Source organism: Talpa occidentalis, unplaced genomic scaffold (assembly GCF_014898055.3).
Source record: "Talpa occidentalis isolate TD23 unplaced genomic scaffold, MPIMG_talOcc4v2.1 talOcc4.7, whole genome shotgun sequence".
Lineage (NCBI taxonomy): Eukaryota > Metazoa > Chordata > Mammalia > Eulipotyphla > Talpidae > Talpa > Talpa occidentalis.
Window position 1 is genome coordinate 83,958,855 of NW_023605083.1, and position 17,982 is coordinate 83,976,836.

At 43.3% G+C, this 17,982-nt stretch overlaps 1 protein-coding gene and 1 pseudogene across 2 annotated transcripts in view; one reads left to right on the forward strand and one right to left on the reverse strand.

Annotated features, from left to right (window-relative positions):
- Positions 1 to 6,680: 6,680 nt before the first annotated feature.
- TAOK1 (TAO kinase 1) overlaps positions 6,681 to 17,982 on the forward strand; it is a 133,151-nt gene continuing 121,849 nt past the window's right edge. Inside the window, exon 1 of one of the 2 annotated variants that reach the window (XM_037494974.2) lies at positions 6,681 to 6,959. The gene's annotated coding sequence lies outside the window, so the exon portion shown is untranslated. Of the gene's footprint in view, positions 6,960 to 7,102; positions 7,569 to 17,982 lie in introns of those variants that run through there. The other variant, XM_054689435.1, reaches the window with a different exon arrangement.
- LOC119232766 (putative 60S ribosomal protein L39-like 5) lies at positions 14,684 to 14,838 on the reverse strand (annotated as a pseudogene).

Sequence of the window (17,982 nt, forward strand, 5' to 3'; positions counted from 1 at the left end):
TGATAGCATTCAGTCACAGGGTATATTACACTAGGTGGCAGCAGTGGGAAGACCCTCCCCCATCCCCCAACAGTTGTACCCTATCTGCATACAAACCACAGACAACCTTTTAGCAAAATTCAATTCATGGAGAAAAATATGGTACATGGAGTGAAAGAAAAGGGGAGCCAGAGAGAGACCTAACAAAATTCTTTTAGTCCTTGAGGCACTGGACTTTTAAACTACAGGGCCTAATAAAGTTTCTTTTTTTTTTCCTTTAACTGAATTGAATTGTCACTTTCAACGAAAAAACTAATTATTGGGCCTCTCTGTTTGCACAGGGGTTAAAGACAATGTGCTATCAAGCTGTTACCAGCCACTGCAGTATGAGTGTGATGTCTGGACAGGAAGCTGACCTACATGGCTCAGCAGACCTCTCCTGCCTTGCCCCCTGCTCCCTTCAGCAATATATTTCAGTAGATCCATTTGTTCTGTTCCTGACTCTGTCTCTGGTGAATCCTCTCATCACTCCCCCTTCCCGCCCCCCCCACCTCTGGCCTATACCCAGAGGTGTATACATAAATATGTATGCATAAATAAATTAAAAAAAGACTTTTAATTATGATGGTACTACTTAGTAAAGAGAAGGCTAAAGAGGAGGCCCCAAGACACTCCCAGGCCAATAGACTATCCATTTATTTATTTTTTTAAGATTTATTTATTTATGAATACAAGAAATGGGGTGTAGGCCAGAGGTGTGAGGGGTAAGAAGACTCATCAGAGACAAAGTGGGAAGCAGAACAGGCAGATTGACTGAAATACACTGCTGAGGAGAGCAGTGGGAGAGACAGAAGAGATCTGCTGTGCCATGTGGGATCAAACCGTGCTGCAGTAGCTGCAGACAGCTTCATAGGTTGCATCTTAACCCCTTGCGCCACCAGGGAGGCCCATAGACTATCCATTTATTTTACATTTTGATTGTTAGCTGTTTATGTTTCTTTATTTTATTTAAGATTTATTTTTTATTTATTTATGCATACGAGATCTGGGGTGCAGGCAAGAGGTGGGGGGGGGCGGTGGTGAGAGGATTCACCAGAGACAGAGTGGGGAGCAGAACAGGTGGGTCTACTGAAATGCACTGCTGAGGGGAGCAGTGGGCAAGACAGGAGAGGTCTCTTGCGCCATGTGGTTAGATCCCTGGCCAGGAATCAAACTCATGCCATTGCAGTGGCTGGCAATAGTGTGATAATGCTGAGACTTAGACCCTTGCACCACCAGGGAGGCCTGTTTATGTTTATGCTTTATATCCTATATGGCACAACTCTGGTAGGAATTTGTGTAGTTTCCTCTGTGTGTGTGTTTAATCCTAGCATATGTCAGCCAAAGAAAAGGGCATGACAAAATCACCAATTGCTCCTGAAAATGCATTCCAAAAACCTCTCAGTTCACAAACATGCTGCCCAACCCTTCCCACATTCACAGATGTCCCAGACAGTCATGATGCACTCACTGATCATGGGGTGCCTGCCAGAGGGTAGTGTCAGAGCACTAGGCTGAATATTGACCTCCTTACACATACATAATAAGAGCTAACACTTTAAAACATTTTTGTGGGCTAGGCATTTTATGTGTTATCTTATTAAATCCTCACACAGCCTTTTGAGGAAGATTCCCATTTTAGAAGGAAAAGAACACTGCCTGATTATGAAACTGACACAAAGTAACTTAGTCACTGACACTAGTAAGTGAAGGAGGTGGGAGTCCACTGTCAATGTTTTTAACTATGCTGTACTACCTTCACATCCCCTGCTTGATATCTTCAGGGCTAGATTTCTTTTTAGACTCTGGTGTGGTCCCTTTAACTTATTCATGGTTTGCTGCAGATGTTTATCTGATAGACACCTGAGACTGAAAGGTTTCTAGGTCAGGACTTTCTTGGACTGAATGGTATTCTACCATTGTTAGGGTAACTTGGCCCAGCGTTTATCTATTCCTGTGGGTTAAAATGGAAGAATTTGCTGCCTTTTCTGGTAGGACATTTAAAAATGATTGGCCTTTTAAAAAGATACTCACAAAATGGATCCAATTATATGGGAGTGCAGAGAAACAATGCTCACATCAGCCAGTCTTCGGTAGACATGCTTAAGAGGGATGTGGCAACCAGGCTTAAACCTGCATGGGAGGTAAGGAGAGTAGTTAGAAGGCAATTACAGTCAGTACCTCAGGTGAAAAACAGATATATGGACCACCACAGGAGAGGCAGTGGGGATGAAGAACAGGAAAAATCAGAGAAATGTTCATGATTTGGGGCCTCCCTGGTGGCACAAGGGGTTAAGTCACAGCACTATAAAGCTATCCACAGCCACTGCAGCAAGAATTTGATCCCTGACCAGGGAGGTGACCTACATGGTGCAGCAGACCTCTCTTGTCTCACTAGCTGCTCCCCTCAGCAGTGTATTTCAGTCAATCCGCCTGTTCTGCTCCCCACTCTGTCTCTGGTGAGTCCTCTCACCCCCAGACCTCTGGCCTATACCCCAGTTCCTATATGCATAAATAAATAAATCTTAAAAAAAAAAAGAAATTTTCATGGGTTAAAACCACACAGAAAGCATACTATCTGCAAGTGTTCTAAGCATTGACTTATTATTTTCCTATAATGAATAAATTTAATTTGAAAGGGGTAAAATTTTAAAAATTAAATGACTTGATTTTATTGCAGTATCAATTAATGATGTTTTCCTATTGTAAAAATTTGAAGTTGAAATGATACTCTGTTTGTGTGTGTGTGTGTGTGTGTGTGTGTGTGTGATTTGAAGAATTTGAGGAGAGAAGCTTATTAGTACCAGACCATAGATCATAAACACTGTTTTGTGAAAAAAAAAAAAAAAAAAAAAAAAGAGAGAGAGAAATCTTAAGATTCCTTATGTGTTGGGGAAACAGAAAGGAGGGGAAACAGAAGTGGAAGTAAATTTGAGATAAGTAAATACTGGGGATGCAATGTACAATATGATGACTATAGTGAACACTGTTCTATAGTTTATTTGAAAGATAGTATGATGGTAAGTAGATCCTAAGAGATCTCATCACAACAACAAAAAAAATTTTTTTTAGGTATCTATATGAGATGATGGACATTAACAAAACTTATTGTGATAATCACTACACAATATATATAAGCCTAATCATTATGTTGTATACCTTATATAGCACTGTATGTCAGTTATATCTCAATAAAATGGATGAAAGGGATATTTACCACTCAGATGCAAAGTGAGGGACTTGCTCAGATCCTGATTCCTATAAATGGACCATAAAAAAACATTTTGGAAGCTACTAGGGAAAACTGAACATGTACTGGGTGTTAAATAATATTAAGGAATGACTGTACTGGATGTTAAATAATATTAAGGAATTACTGTAAAGGTGTGATAATATTTTGCTTATGTAACAACAAAATCTTTGTTAGCGATACACATTGATGTGTACAGGTGAAATGTTATGTTGGTTCACTAGAGACTGTTGTAAAAACACACCAGGATGGGGCCTCTGTGGTAGTGCAAGGGGTTAAGACACAACCTATGAGGCTGTCTGCAGCCACTGCAGCACGAGTTTGATCCTCGGCAGGCCAAGGAGCTACCCAAATGGCACAGCAGACCTCTCCTGTCTCCCTCACTGCTCCCCTCAACAGTGTATTTCAGTCAGTCTGCCTGTTCTGCTCCCTGCTCTGCCTCTGGTGAGTCCTCTCACCCCCACCCCCTACCCCTGCACCTCTGGCCTGCACACCAGTTCTTGTATGCATAAATAAATCTTTAAAAAAAAAAGAAAGAAAAAAAACCCACTGGGATGGAAAAAATGAAAGTTGTGGTATAAAAGGTGAAATAAGAATGAGAAAATGGTGACAGTAGTTGAAGGTGAGTCATGGAGATTTTTAGCATTCTAGCCTACTCATTTTGTGTTTGCTCAAAAATTTCCACAAAAAATTAAAAACAAATACTATTGGAAAGGCTAAATCTCTTTCTACCCCCAAATGTATGAAATAACTAGACGAGAACATTCTTGCTCTAGTACTTTCCCGAGAAGGGATAGGTGAAGGGACATGGTTTAAGATTGGGTAAAGGTAGAGGAGCCTCAGGGACAGGAAGGTTTGAGTGGTGTTGAAATCAAAGAAGAAACAGTTTCAAAATGGAAGGAGTATCAACTATGTTAAATATTGCAGCTGTCAAGAAGGAAAGAATTAGGATGACTGTATTAGACACAGCAGCAAAGAGGTCACTCCTGACCTTGGCAAGATCAGTTTCAGTGGAGGTGGGAAGATAGACAACTTTTCCAAGTTTGGCTGTGAAGGGGAAGAGAAGGCAAGGTAGTAATCTCTTTTCTCCCCAAAGTGAAAGAAACTAGGGAACTTTTTTTTTTCTAAAGAGTTAATTTATTTATGCATGCAAGAGTTGGGGTGTAGGCTAGAGGTGTGGGGTGGGTAACAGGATTCACCAGAGACAGAGTGGGGAGAAGAACAGGTGGGTCTACTGAAATATACTGCTAAATGGAGCATTGGGCAAGACAGGAGAGGTCTGCTGTCCCATGTGGGTCAGCTCCCTGGCCAGGAATCGAACTCCTGCTGCGGTGGCTTCGGATAGCTTCATAGTGTTGAGACTTTAACCCCTTGTGCCCTTAGGGAGGCCCACAAAGGTTTTTTTTGTTTTTTTTTAGGGAAGTTTTTATAGTTTTTTTTAAAGATTTATTTATTTATGCATACAAGAACTGGGGTGCAGGCCAGAGGTGCAGGGGTGCTGAGAGGATTCACCAGAGACAGAGTGGGGAGCAGATCAGACAGATCAACTGAAATACACTGCTGAAGGGAGCAGCTGGTGAGACAGGAGAGGTCTGCTGCGCCATGTGGGTTACCTTGGCTGGTGGGGGATCAAACTCTTCTGCAGTGGCTGTGGATGGCTTCATAGTGCTGTGATGCAACCCCTTGTGCCACCAGGGAGGCCCCTAGGACAAGTTTTTAATGCTGAGGATGTTTCCATTTGAAAGAGGTCTCTCCACTCCGCAACCCCCCCCAACTCTGACCTGTTCCCAGTTCTTATATGCATAAATAATCTTTAAAAAAAAGGGGGGGGGGGAGGAAAGAAAGGGAAAAAAGGACTGACCGAGTGTGGATCCTTCCTATGAGAGAAACTATTGAGAATAAATTATATGTATATCCAACTGAAACAGATAGCAGAGTGAACTGTGGTTCACTCTCCTAATTTACTGTAACTTGCAATGACTGTTCTGGACTACAGTTTTACTGGTATTTCTCATAGAATACATCTATTAATCTCAGTTATTCTACTGATTGAAAAACAAGATATTTTGGGGGCCTCCCCGGTGGCGCAGCGCTTGAGCGCTGGGTTGCGAAGCTGCGATGATCCCCTGCTGCTGCCGCCACTGCTCCCCTCAGCAGTGTACTTCGGTCCTTCTGCCTGCTCTGCTCCCCGCTCTGGCTCTGGTGAATTCTCTCACCCTCCCGCGCTTCTGACTGTACCCAGTGCTTGTATAAATAAATAATTAAATCTTTAAAAAAAAAGAAAAACAAGATATTTTATGACGGCACTTTGGGCACACCTTTGGATTAAATTATTCTCTTTGTAAACTATTTAAGGGGCTATATACCTTAAAAAATACTTTCCATCTCACCACAAAAATTGATAGAAACTCTACCCTTTTCTTCCATTAGTACTCTTTAATTTGCTGTTCTTGTTCCAATAATTTTCTCGTCCCTCAACCTAAAAAATCCAAAAAGGTTCAAGAATTTGTCTTTTTCCTACCATTACTGACATCTAAGGCGGTCTAGAGCTATATTTCCAAGTTTTATCACCGTTCCAAAAATTATTACGAGCTATTAAAATCTCAGAAGTTCAACTGCACGCGGATACGCTGACTAGGGTTGTACCAAGGTCTGCGAATGTGATATTCTGCATGTGAGGGCAAAGTCCTCAAACGCAGGGTTAGTAGTGGTGGGCGCATGTTTTGGAAATAGGAAGAGAGAAGGAGAAAGGGACCGGGAAACTTTTCTTTCTCAGTGTCCCAGGACAAATTGAGCGCCCCGGCCGCCCCGACGCGCAGGTGTTCCGCCACCTGAGGCCAGGCCGGCTGCGGGGCCGAGGCCTGCCGGGAGACCCCGCCCAGAACAATTCCTTGCGCGCGGCCGCGAGCCCGGAGCGCTCACGCAGCCGCGTTTCACGCAGGATCTGGCCTGTCAGGCGGGAAATCTCGCGAGATCAGAGACTGGGATGACTGTCGGGAGGAGGGGAGTGGTGTTGGGGAAGGGGGGGAACCTGGGCAGCGGCCGGGCTCTGTGGCTTCAGGGCTCGGAGAGAGAGAGAGGGAGGGTGGCAGAGCGAGAGAGTCGGTGCCGCCGCCAGCCTCAGGAGAGAGGAGGGGTCCCATTCGCTTGTGCCCTTAGCGGGCCGAGGGCGCGAGGCACCCGCGAACCTTGAGGCCTCAGGCCCCCGGGGACCCCGCCCCGCAGCCGGCCGGCCGGCCCGCGGCCTCTCCTCTCTTTGTGAGCGCCCCCTTCCCAGGGGTGGTGGTGGTGGCGGAGGGCTGTGCGTGGGCCCTCCCGCCGAGGGGCCGCGGCGGGGGACCGAAAGGGCCTCGGCTGTGTGAGGACAGGAGGCGGCCGAGGCCCGGGCCGGTTTCCCCGAGGAGGCGGCGGCGGCGGCGGCGGCGACTCCCGGCACTTCCCCGCGCCATCTTAGCTAAGCCCCAGCGCCGAGGGCACCTCCTCGACCCCGGTAGTTCCCTCGCGCCCCCCCTCCTTTGCCCCTTGTCGCAGAGCTTGGGCTGGGCGGCTCGCTGGGGCTGGGAGGGGGGGGGCGGCGTTCAGTCGCCAGGCCCCCTCCTCCTCCTCACTCTCCGTGGTCCAGCGTAGCGGCCACCCGAGCGCTGCCAGGGGCTGCGCCTGCCTACTCCGCCCCAGAGCTGTCGGCGAAAGGGTAAGGACACCTCTGCTTTGGGAAAGGGAGACATGGAGGGGGCGGGGAACTCGGCCCTCTCAGGCCTCTGCGCCGGAGGGATGTGGGGGTGGGGTGGGGGAGGGAGACTAGGAGGGTCTGTGATTCTGTGGGTGGGGTGAAGAAGCTGGTGAGCTGGAGCCCTCCCGTTTTGAGGGGCGAGAGCTATTACACTCCCCTTTCCTGAGGGTCACCGGAAGAGGTGGTGGAAAGGGATGTCTGGAGGAAGGTGTGGCTCTCATAGGGAGACTGGGTCGATGTGCACCCCATTTAAAGGCGCGAGGTCCCTTTCCCTTCTGGTCCCCCTGCTCCTCCCTCTCCTCCTTTGTGGTGTCTGTGTAGCCTTGGGAAGGGGGACTGCTCTTCGTAGCCTGCTGAGTAGGTTCCTCCACCACCCCCTCTCTAGAAATCTATACCCCTCTTCTGTAGGGGTGATGGAAGCCTTTCTCCCCCTCCCCATCCCCCTTTGCCATCCTTTAGTCTACTGCAGTGCTGCAGAAGTCCAAGGCAGCTTCTTCATACACAAGACCCGTGTGTACACTGGAGAGCGGGGGAGCTGGAGAGGGAAGTAATGGCGCTTCTCTTGGAAAGGTTACCCTTTTTCCTTTGGTTTTAAATCACTTACAGTATCGGCTTAATACTCTTCTCCTGAGATCTGTCCCTCGGAAGTATACGTTTCTGTTGTTATTGTTGGGGGATATGGCCTATCTACAGCGACCCTGCCATGTTAGAACAGTTTTGCTGTCTCTCTCTGTTAAGCGCTCGATTGACATTTTTTTGCGAGCTTATTGGGTTTTCAATAGCATTCAAAAAATAATTTTTCTTCCTATGTGACTTGTGTATTTCTTGAAGAGTTACTAAAGATGGTTACACACCGACAAGCTGTCCGATGGGCTTTCCTTCTCCCTCAGCTTTGCATTTTTAGGGTTAACACTATTTTGTATGACATTGAAGTGGGAATTTTCTGAAAATGATGAGATTACAACTCTTTCTATAGTGAATACTTTGTTATTTAAAGAAATGAAAAAATAATTTGCTTGATGATGCTCTGATAGGTTATCTTATAGTCATGTTATATTTTTCACTCTTTTTGCTTCATGTCATGTCATATTTGTTTAAAACAAATCATTCTATCTGGTTCACAATAGCACTTGTTTTGTCCTTAGTAGAAATAAAGATTTTTTAACATTCTGGAAATGTGTTGCCAAGTACTTTTTGTCATTAGAGTAGTATTGAAATCTACCATTGGTCCTTTTTTCTTTCATTATTTAGATTTACTGATGAAGTGATTTCAAAATGTTCCATATATAAATATTCACAGGGTTAAATAATTTTTATTTAATAATGAAGTGGTAAAAATGACTAAAATATATAAAGATAGAGTTGTCTTATTATTTTATTTTGATGTTTGAACTTTACTTATTGGGTGACTTATATTTAAGTACTTCCAAGCACCATTTAATTCCAATTAAATGTTGTCCATCAGGGCTTTTTGGGTGTGTTTTGTTGTATTTTGAAACTTGTTTTAAGACACGGATTTAGAGATCTTCAGTGGTAGTTCTAGGCACTTATTTAGTTTCAGTCATCCTAGTTCATGATTTTGATAAAGACACATTTACCATATGTTAAATTAGTTTTATTTTTTTCTCAGAAGATGGAATTTTCCTTGCTTTCTTTATTCCTTTTTGATTTTATCTGAATTCATTTCAACTTTAAACAGCACTACTCCTTTGAGTGGCATGGAGCTGCATGTGATGGTGTATATATAGTTTTCCTCTATATGGCAGATTCTGATTCTCTGTATTATGATTTGTTGATGAAAATAAATCCTATAAACTAGCATATGTAAATCCAATCATACTCTCGGTAAAGAGCAGTATAAAGCTTTTATTATGGAAAGATACAGGTCGAGAGGATTTGTCAGTAAAGGCTACATAACTCAAGGATGTACTCATAAGTAAATTACTTGCTATATTTCAAGCAAGTATATTCATTATCCTTTCTATATTTAGCTAGAACTAAGAGGTACCTTTTAGCACAACTGAAAAGAAACCTTGTTTTCCATAGCTGGTAGAAACCCAGCTCAAAGAGTTGTAAATGCTCCTGATCAATTAGATAAATTCTTTAAAAGGAAAAACGTCTTGAGTGTTATTTCTGCTGATCTCTGATGCCCTCTTAGAAATGAGAATACTGAGAGCTGTTAGTCTGGGTTAGTTGATTCCAAATCAGGATGGTACTTCTTATGTTTCTAAATAGTTCATCTACAAAATGGCAGTGTACATCATCACTTCCTGTTCTTTCACAACTGGCTCTTTCTCTGGATTCCCTTTTAATGACTTAATTTTTGGCATTCTGATATTTTATTAATTTGGTTAAAATTCTCATGCTTTAAATATGGAAGAATTTCTAAGAATCTACTAGGTTTAAAGACTTTGAATAGTCTAAAATGATTTTGATGGTAACTTGCTTACAAGCCATAGTTTTTGCAAATTTAAACTCAGGTTTTAAAGAAATATATCAATGTACAGGACCAAAAATAGAAATGAACTATTGAATAGAATATATAAAATTACATTTTATATAATAGACTTTGGGAAAACTGAATGTGGCAATTAATTGTGTTCTGTAAAACAAACTTTCTGTTTAGCTACATGTTATTTGGCTCTCTGTTATGATGTCATACCACTAATACGAAAGAATTTGATTTAGTTACAGAATACCAGAAAGACTGGATGCTTTTAACTAAACTATGAAGAGTATAATTTAAGAATTTTCTGATACTAAGTAGGTACGAATACATAGTAAATCCAGAAATTATCTGGGGGCCAGTCAATTGTTGGTATTGAAATTAGAGTTGAAATTTGTTAATATAACCTGGAACTAAAATTCTGTTTTTTATTTGACTGGTTTGTGTATTATAGTCCGTTAAATTTTACTTTGTATCTTTTTTTAAAGATTTATTTATGCATACAATAGCTGGGGTATAGGCCAGAGGTGCGGGGGTGGGGTGAGTGAGAGGATTCACCAGAGACAAAGTGGGGAACAGAACAGGTGGATTGACTGAAATACACTGCTGAGGGGAGCAACAGGCGAGACAGGAGAGGTATGCTGTGCCATGTGGGTTAGCTCCCTCCCTGGCCCAGGATTGGACTCCTGCTGCAGTAGTTGGGGAGAGCTTCATAGTGCTAACACTTAACCTCTTGTGTCACCAGGGAGGCCCTTTGTATCTTATCATCAATAATCTTTACTAAGGATAATTTATTGCACTCATCCTAATTTAACCTTTTAGAAATTAAGAACTTTTTCGTATTTATTAGTTAAGGACTGCTGCTTAGTTCAGGATCTCATATGAATTGTGTATAAAATTGAGATTATTCCATTAAATAGAGTGCCAGCAGGTTTGTCTGCCATTTGTTTTGTGTACTTATTCATGGGTGGATTATTTTATATTTTTTATTTTTAAAGATTTATTTATGCATACAAGAACTGGGGTATAGGCCAGAGGTGGAGGGTGGGGGTAAGAGGATTCATTAGAGTCAGAGTGGGGAACAGAACAGGCAGATTGACTGAAATACACTGCTGAGGGAAGCAGCAGGCGAGGCAGGAGAGGTCTGCACCATGTGGGTTGCTCCCTGGCCAACCGGAATCGAACTCATGCTTCAGATAGCTTCACAGTGTTGTGCTTCACATGATGTGAATCGAACTTATGCTTCAGATAGCTTCCCAGTGCTGTGCTTAACCCTTTGTCCCACAGGAGAGGCCCATAGATGGATTATTTTTGATAAGTCTTCAAGATTTCATATTCTTTTTTTTTTAAGACTTATTTATTTATGCATACAATAACTGGGGTACAGGCTAGAGGTGCAGGAGGTGAGAGGAATCACCGGAGACAGAGTAGGGAACAGAATAGGCAGAGAGACTGAAGTACACTGCTGAGAGGAGCAGCAGGCAAGACAGGAGAGGTCTGTGGTGCCATGTGGGTAGCTCCCTGGTCAGCTGAGGATCGAACTCATGCTGCAGAGGCTGTGGACAGCTTCACAGCGCTGCGCTCAGCCCCCTGTGCCACCAGGGAGGCCCAAGATTTCATATTCTAAGTGGAAAAAGATACCAGTATTATTTCATTCCATTATATTCCATTATTGGATTAAAGTATATTAACTTTAAGCGGTACAAATAATGCTTTATTTTATTTTAAAGATTTATTTATTTATGTCTACACGAGCTGGGGTATAGGCCAGAGATTTGAGGAGTGCGCGAATTCACCAGAGACAGAGTGAGGAACAGAACAGGCAGACTGACTGAAATGCACTGCTGAGGGGAGCAGCAGGCGAGACAGGAGAGGTCTGCCGCTCCATGTGGGTAGCTCCCTGGCTGGCCTGGGATTGAACTTGTGCTTCAGAGGCTGCGGATTGCTTCATAATGCTGTGCTTAACTCCCTGCACCACCAGGGAGGCCCTAATACTTAATTTTATTAAAGATGTTAAATACCAGGCCTCTCTGGTATAGAGATTAAGTCTCAGCACTATCAAGCTATGACTAGCCATTGCAGCTTGAGTTCCATCCCTTGCCAGAGAACTAACCCACATATGATGCAGCAGACCTCTCCTGTCTCCCCCGCTGCTCTTCTGAGCAGTGGATTTCAGTAAATCTGCCTCTTCTGCTCCTCACTCTGTCTCTGGTGAATCCTTTCATCCTCCCCACTCCTCCTCCCCCACACCTCTGGCTTACACCCTAGTTCTTGTATGCATAATTAAATAAAAATAAATCTTAAGGGGCCTCCCTGGTGGCATAAGGGGTAAGCACAGCACTGTGAAGCTATCCCAGAGGTCTAGAGTTCGATCCTGCCAGCCAGGGAGCTACCCATTTGGCGCAGCAGACCTCTCCTGTCTCTCCAGCTGCTCCTCTCAGCAGTGTGTTTCTCAGTCAGTCTGAATGTTTTATTCCCCACTCTGTCTCTGGTGACTCTTCTAACTCCCTGCACCTCTGGCCTGTAACCCAATTCTTGTGTGCATAAAAAAATAAATCTTTTTTAAAAAACTTAAAAGATGTGTCATGCCTTTTAAAAAATTCACATGAATTGAAAAGTTGTCTGGAGGGACTGGAAACAATAATTTTCTATTGGGATTTATCTGTCAACATTTGTTAAGTCCTTTTTTTTAAATTAAAGATTTATTCAGTAGCTTCATAGTGCTAAGACTTAACCCCTTCCTCCACCAGGGAGGCCCTGTTAATTATTTCTTTATCACTTTTCCATTTGTGCTAGAAGCAGACTTTTTGTTCTGAAATACAGAATAGGGCTGCATTTTTTTACCTAGTGACAAAATTAAGTGACTCATAAAAGGTGAAAAGGTTTTTCAAAATATAAGTAACTGGCATCTAAATAAAAGTACAAGTTAACATAATATATACCTGTTAAATGTGCTAAAAGTGGTATAGTTATTTAATCATAATGGCTTTTAATTGACCAAACTTTATTTTACTTATTTATTTTTTTTTTATTTTTTTTTAAGATTTATTTATTTATACAAGAACTGGGGTGCAGGCCAGAGGTATCAGGGGATGAGAAGAGTCACCAGAGACAGAGTGGGTAGCAGAACAGGCAGACGGACTGAAAACACTGCTGAGGGAGCAGCAGGTGAGATAGGAGAGGTCTGCCGCACCATGTGGGTATCTATCTGGCTGGCCGGGAATCGAATCTGCGCTGCAAAGGCTGCAGACAGAGCTGTGCTCAACTGGCTGTGCCACCAGGGAGGCCCTACTTATTTATTAATTTATTTATATATTTCCTTGTTTGTTTATTTATTTATTAAAGATTTATTTATACAAGCACTGGGTCAGTCAGAAGCGCGGGAAGGTGAGAGAACTCACCAGAGCCAGAGCAGAGATCAGAACAGGCAGACTGACGAAATACACTGCTGAGGGGAGCAGAGGGTGGTAGAAGTCTGCTCGCCATATGGGACCCTTGCCTGGCAGCCGGGGATTGAACCGGCGCTGCAGAGGCTGCGGGCAGCTTCGCAACCCAGCGCTCAACCCCTGCGCCACCAGGGAGGCCCCCTACTTATTTATTTTTAAAGATTTTATTTATTTTATTTATGTGGAAGAACTGGGGTGGAGGCTAGAGGTGTGGATAGGGAGATATGGGGATGGGAGGGGTGGTGGTGGGAGGATTCACCAGAGACAGAGTGGGGAGCAGAACAGGTGGATTTTTACTGAAATACACTGCTGATGGGTGCAGTGGTCAGACAGGCGAGGTCTGCTGCTCCATATGTGGGTTATCTCTCGGGCCAGGGATCCAACTCAGGAGCTCAGGTCATAGTGGTGACAGTGTTGAGACTTAACTCCGAGGCCAGCCACCAGGGAGGCCTGACCTTTTAACTTTTTTTTTTTTTTTTAAAGATTGATTTATTTATGCATACAAGAACTGGGATACAGGCCAGAGGTGAGGGGCCTGAAGAGATTCACCAGAGACAGAGTAGGGAACAGAACAGGCAGATTGAGTGAAATACACTGCTGAGGGGAACAGTGAGTGGGCGAGACAGGAAAGGTCCCTGGCTGGCAGAGGCTGTGCACAGCTCCTCAGTGCTGTGCCACCAGGAAAGCCCCTCTTCTAACTTTAAAGATGACAAGAAGTTAATTTTTCCTTTTGATAGTTACTCAATGTAATAGTGTTGTGCAGACTTAGAAGTGGGTGAATTGCTTCAGAAAGACATTCAAAGTTTAGTTTCTGAGAAAGCATTAGCTAATAATGAATGCAACAAAATATTTTGATTTGCAGCCACCAATAATAATATAACTGCCGCTTAATATATCTTAGTTTACCATTTATTAGCTGTGTAAGTGATTTATGTAAGTTTTTAAGCTTCATTTTTTCCCAGTCTATAAAATGAAACTTTTATAAGGTTGTTAGGTTTAAATGGGATAATCCTTGTTAAGTACTTAATGGATTGCCTCACACATAGTAAGCACTCAAGTTGTTGGCTATCACATACTGATGGCTTAATAAATGTTTGCAAATGAATACATGGAGTCTGTTATTTAAGAATTAATTTAATTTCATTGTTTTGGTTTTGGATTTATACATTTGAAAAGCAACATTTGTGTTTGGAAGGAATAGTTATCGTTTGTAACCAAGGCTAGGTAGCTTACAAACCTAATTTTTTCAAAGAAAGATCTTACTGAAATCTGCAGCACATGGTGGATTCATTAAGAAAAAGATGCCTGCACAGACACAGGTGGGCAGCAGTCTAAAAGGGCAAGAGCTGCCAGAGATCTCACATTTTTATTACTGAGCCTACCTACTAGGTGCAGAAGCATACAAAGAGAAAAATAATTGACTGAACATCCAAACTATGATGTAGTAAGTGTGATCTACAGTAAGGTGCTGGTGATCTTGGGGCCTCCCTGGTGGCGCCAGGGGTTAAGACATAGCTAACTGCAGCCACTGCAGCATGAGTTCAATCCCTGGCCAGGGAGCTACCCACATCACTTAGCAGACCTCTCCTGTCTCACCCGCTGCTCCCCTCAGCAGTGTATTTCTGTCAGTCTGCCTGTTCTGTTCCTCACTGTCTCTCGTGAATCCTCTCACCCCCTACACCTCTGGTCTGTACCCCAGTGCTTGTATGCATAAATAAATAAGTCTTTAAAAAAAGTGCTGGTGATCTTGATAGACGCATAAACATGTATGCCATCATCTCTTGTGTTTCTCCTTACAGACCTAGTTTTATTCTTTGCCAGTGTCTCCTCTTAGAATTGTACCTGATTATATTACCAGTTTTCGTTTGAGTCCATTGGGAATGGAGTGATTCTGCTTTTGTTTCTTGGCCAGGAATTGTTTGCTCCTGAAAGTGTTGTGAGAAGACATGGCAAGGAACAGAGTCCAAACTTCTTGTACCTATAATGAACTACTTGGTAGTTCCACAAGAGATTTTCTTTTTCCATGCTAGATATAAAGCCTAGTCTAAAGAATGAAATTTACTTTCTCTCTGGTACTTTTTTTTTTTAAAAGATTATTTATTTATGCATACAAGAATTGGGGTATAGGCCAGAGGTGTGGGAGGTGAGAGGGTTCACCAGAGACAGGGTGGGGAACACAACAGGCAGATTAACTGAAATACACTGCTGAGGGGAGCAGTGGGCAAGATAGGAGAGGTCTGCACCATGTGGGTCACCTCCCTGGCCAGGGATCGAACTTGTGCTGCAGTGGCTGTGGATTGCTTCATAGTGCTGTGCTTAACCCCTTGCACTACCAGGGAGGCCTGGTACTTCATTTGTTTATTTAAGAATTATTTTATATCCCTTATCTCTTGGAGCTCTTTTCTCCATTCCTGGCTTTGAAGGCATCCATAATACTGCTTTCCAGATCTTCCCTCCCCCCACAAAGGTATCCCTTCCTTTATAAGTGTGTCCTCATTATGACAGTGCTTTATATTCCACAAACATTAGGTGATGATTATTTGTCATTAAGACGCATTCCCTGAAGGAATCCTGTCTTATTTTCCCAGCTTTTGAATAATTTCTACAAGCTTGATATTTGTAGGAAAGCAAGCACCTTCCTATGGTTATTAGTTCTTCTAACCTAGTACTCTCAAAATTTCAGGTTATGAGCCTTGAGTGGTTTGTGAGTTAAATGTAAAATTATAATAACTTTTTTTTTTTTAAAGATTTACTTATTTATACAAGAACTGGGGTACAGGCCAGATGTGCGGGAGGGTGACAGGATTCACCAGAGACAGAGCGGGGAACACAACAGGCAGACTCACTGAAATACACTGCTGAGGGGAGCAGCGGGCAAGATAGGAGAGGTCTGCTGCACCATGTGGGTTTCTCTGCTGCCGGCCGGGATTGAACCCGTGCTGTAAAGGCTGCGGACAGCTTCACAGTGCGACCCTCAACCACCTGCGCCACCAGGGAGGCCCTATAATAACTTTTTTAAAGTGAAAAATAATAGGAAATATCAGTGTAGTATGTAAGAGCAAGATTGTTATGGAAACTTGTATTTTTATGTGTTCTGGGGAGCCTAGTTTTTGAATTTTTATTTTTTTTTAAAGATTTATTTTTATTTATTTATACAAGCACTAGGTACAGTCAGAAGCGCGGGAGGGTGAGAGAATTCACCAGAGCCAGAGCGGGGAGCAGAGCAGGCAGAAGGACTGAAGTACACTGCTGAGGGGAGCAGCGGGCGGCAGGAGAGGCCTGCGCGCCATGTGGGACCCTCCTCCGGTGGCCTGGGAGCAGCCGGGGATCGAACCCGCGCTGCAGAGTCTGCGGGCAGCTTTGCAACCCAGCGCTCAACCGCTGCGCCACCGGGGAGGCCCAGTTTTTGAATTTTTTTTTTTAAATACTTTTTTTTTTTTTTTAAGAGGCACGTATTTTATTTATTTATTTATTTGTTTGTTTGTTTATACATGCACTGGGTACAGTCAGAAGTGCGGGAGGGTGAGAGAATTCACCAGAGCCAGAGCGGGGAGCAGAGCAGGCAGCAGGACCGAAGTACACTGCTGAGGGGAGCAGCGGGCGGCAGGAGAGGTCTGCGCTCCATGTGGGACCCTCCTCCGGTGGCCGGGGAGCAGCTGGGGATTGAACCAGCGCCTTGGAGGTCGCGGGGAGCTTCGCAACCCAGCGCTCAACCGCTGCGCCACCGGGGAGGCCCAGTTTTTGAATTTTTTTTAAGATTTATTTATACATAGAAGAACTGGGGTGTAAGCTAGAGATGCGGGGGTGGTGGTGGTAAGAGGATTCACCAGAGACAGAGTGGGGAGCAGAACAGGCAGATCTACTGAAAATACACTAAGGGAGCAGAGGGCTAGATAGGAGAGGTCTGCTGTGTCATGTGGATTGGTTCCCTGGCCTAGGATTGAACTCATAATCGTGTGGCTGCAGATAGCTTCATAGTGCTGAGTCTTAGCCCCTTGTGCCACCAGGGAGGCCCTAATAGCACTGTCTTTAACCCCTGCATCACCAGGGAGACCCCCAGCATCAAGCCATTTCTTTATGTTTTAGTTAATGTTTTTTAATTCACTCATGGTAGTAGTTAAGGGTTGGTATTTTAGATTGATTTTCCCTGATTTTTTTACACTGAGATTAAGAGGTTTCAGAAAAAGTTTATGAACAGCATTACTAAACAAGGTCAAGGTTTTTCCTTTTTCACACTTGGGTATTCAGTGATGCTCAAAATTGGATAAACTTTACCTCTTTGCCAGAAATGACCATATCCTTGATTGTAGAGACTAAAATTACTTATTAACCTATAATTGTACTTAAAAGGAAATTTGACTCTTTGCTGTTGCTCTGAAACTCTGTAGGGTATGTGTTATACTCTTTTAATATGTAGTGTTTCAATGATCTCATGCTGTGTAAATCATAGGTGATTGTGATGTTTTATGTGAACCATCATGTTATAGGAGTACAATATTTTAATTGGGCCTCCCCTGGCGGCGCAGCGGTTGAGCGCTGGGCTGCAAAGCCGCCCACAGCCTCTGCAGGGCCGGTTCGATCCCCGGCTACAGGCAAGGGTCCCACATAGCGTGCAGACCTCTCCTGCAGCGCCCGCTGCTCCCCTCAGCAGTGTATTTTGTCAGTCTGTCCATTCTGCTCCCAGCTCTGGCTCTGGTGAATTCTCTTACCCTCCCGCTTCTGACTCTACCCAGTGCTTGTATAAATAAATAATCTTTAAAAACAAAACAAAACAAAACAATATTTTAATTGATTTCGTTTCTTAGAATTAAATAGTTTTGAGTCCAGAGGAGCAATATAATGTGCTTATTTTCAGATTCTTTACTTTTGTTGTTGTTAATGATAATTTTTCCATTATCTAAAAAAAACCAAATAATTTGAAAATAGAGCAGTGAAGAAATTCTTTTGTCTTCATTTTAGGTACTAACAAAACATTTTGTGTATTATGTATGAATGTTCAAGTCTGTAAAAGGATGTGAGAAGGAAAGATTGAAAAATTTCTGTTTAGGAAAGAAATGTCCTGTAGTGGAGAGACTTGATGCTACCCATAGGA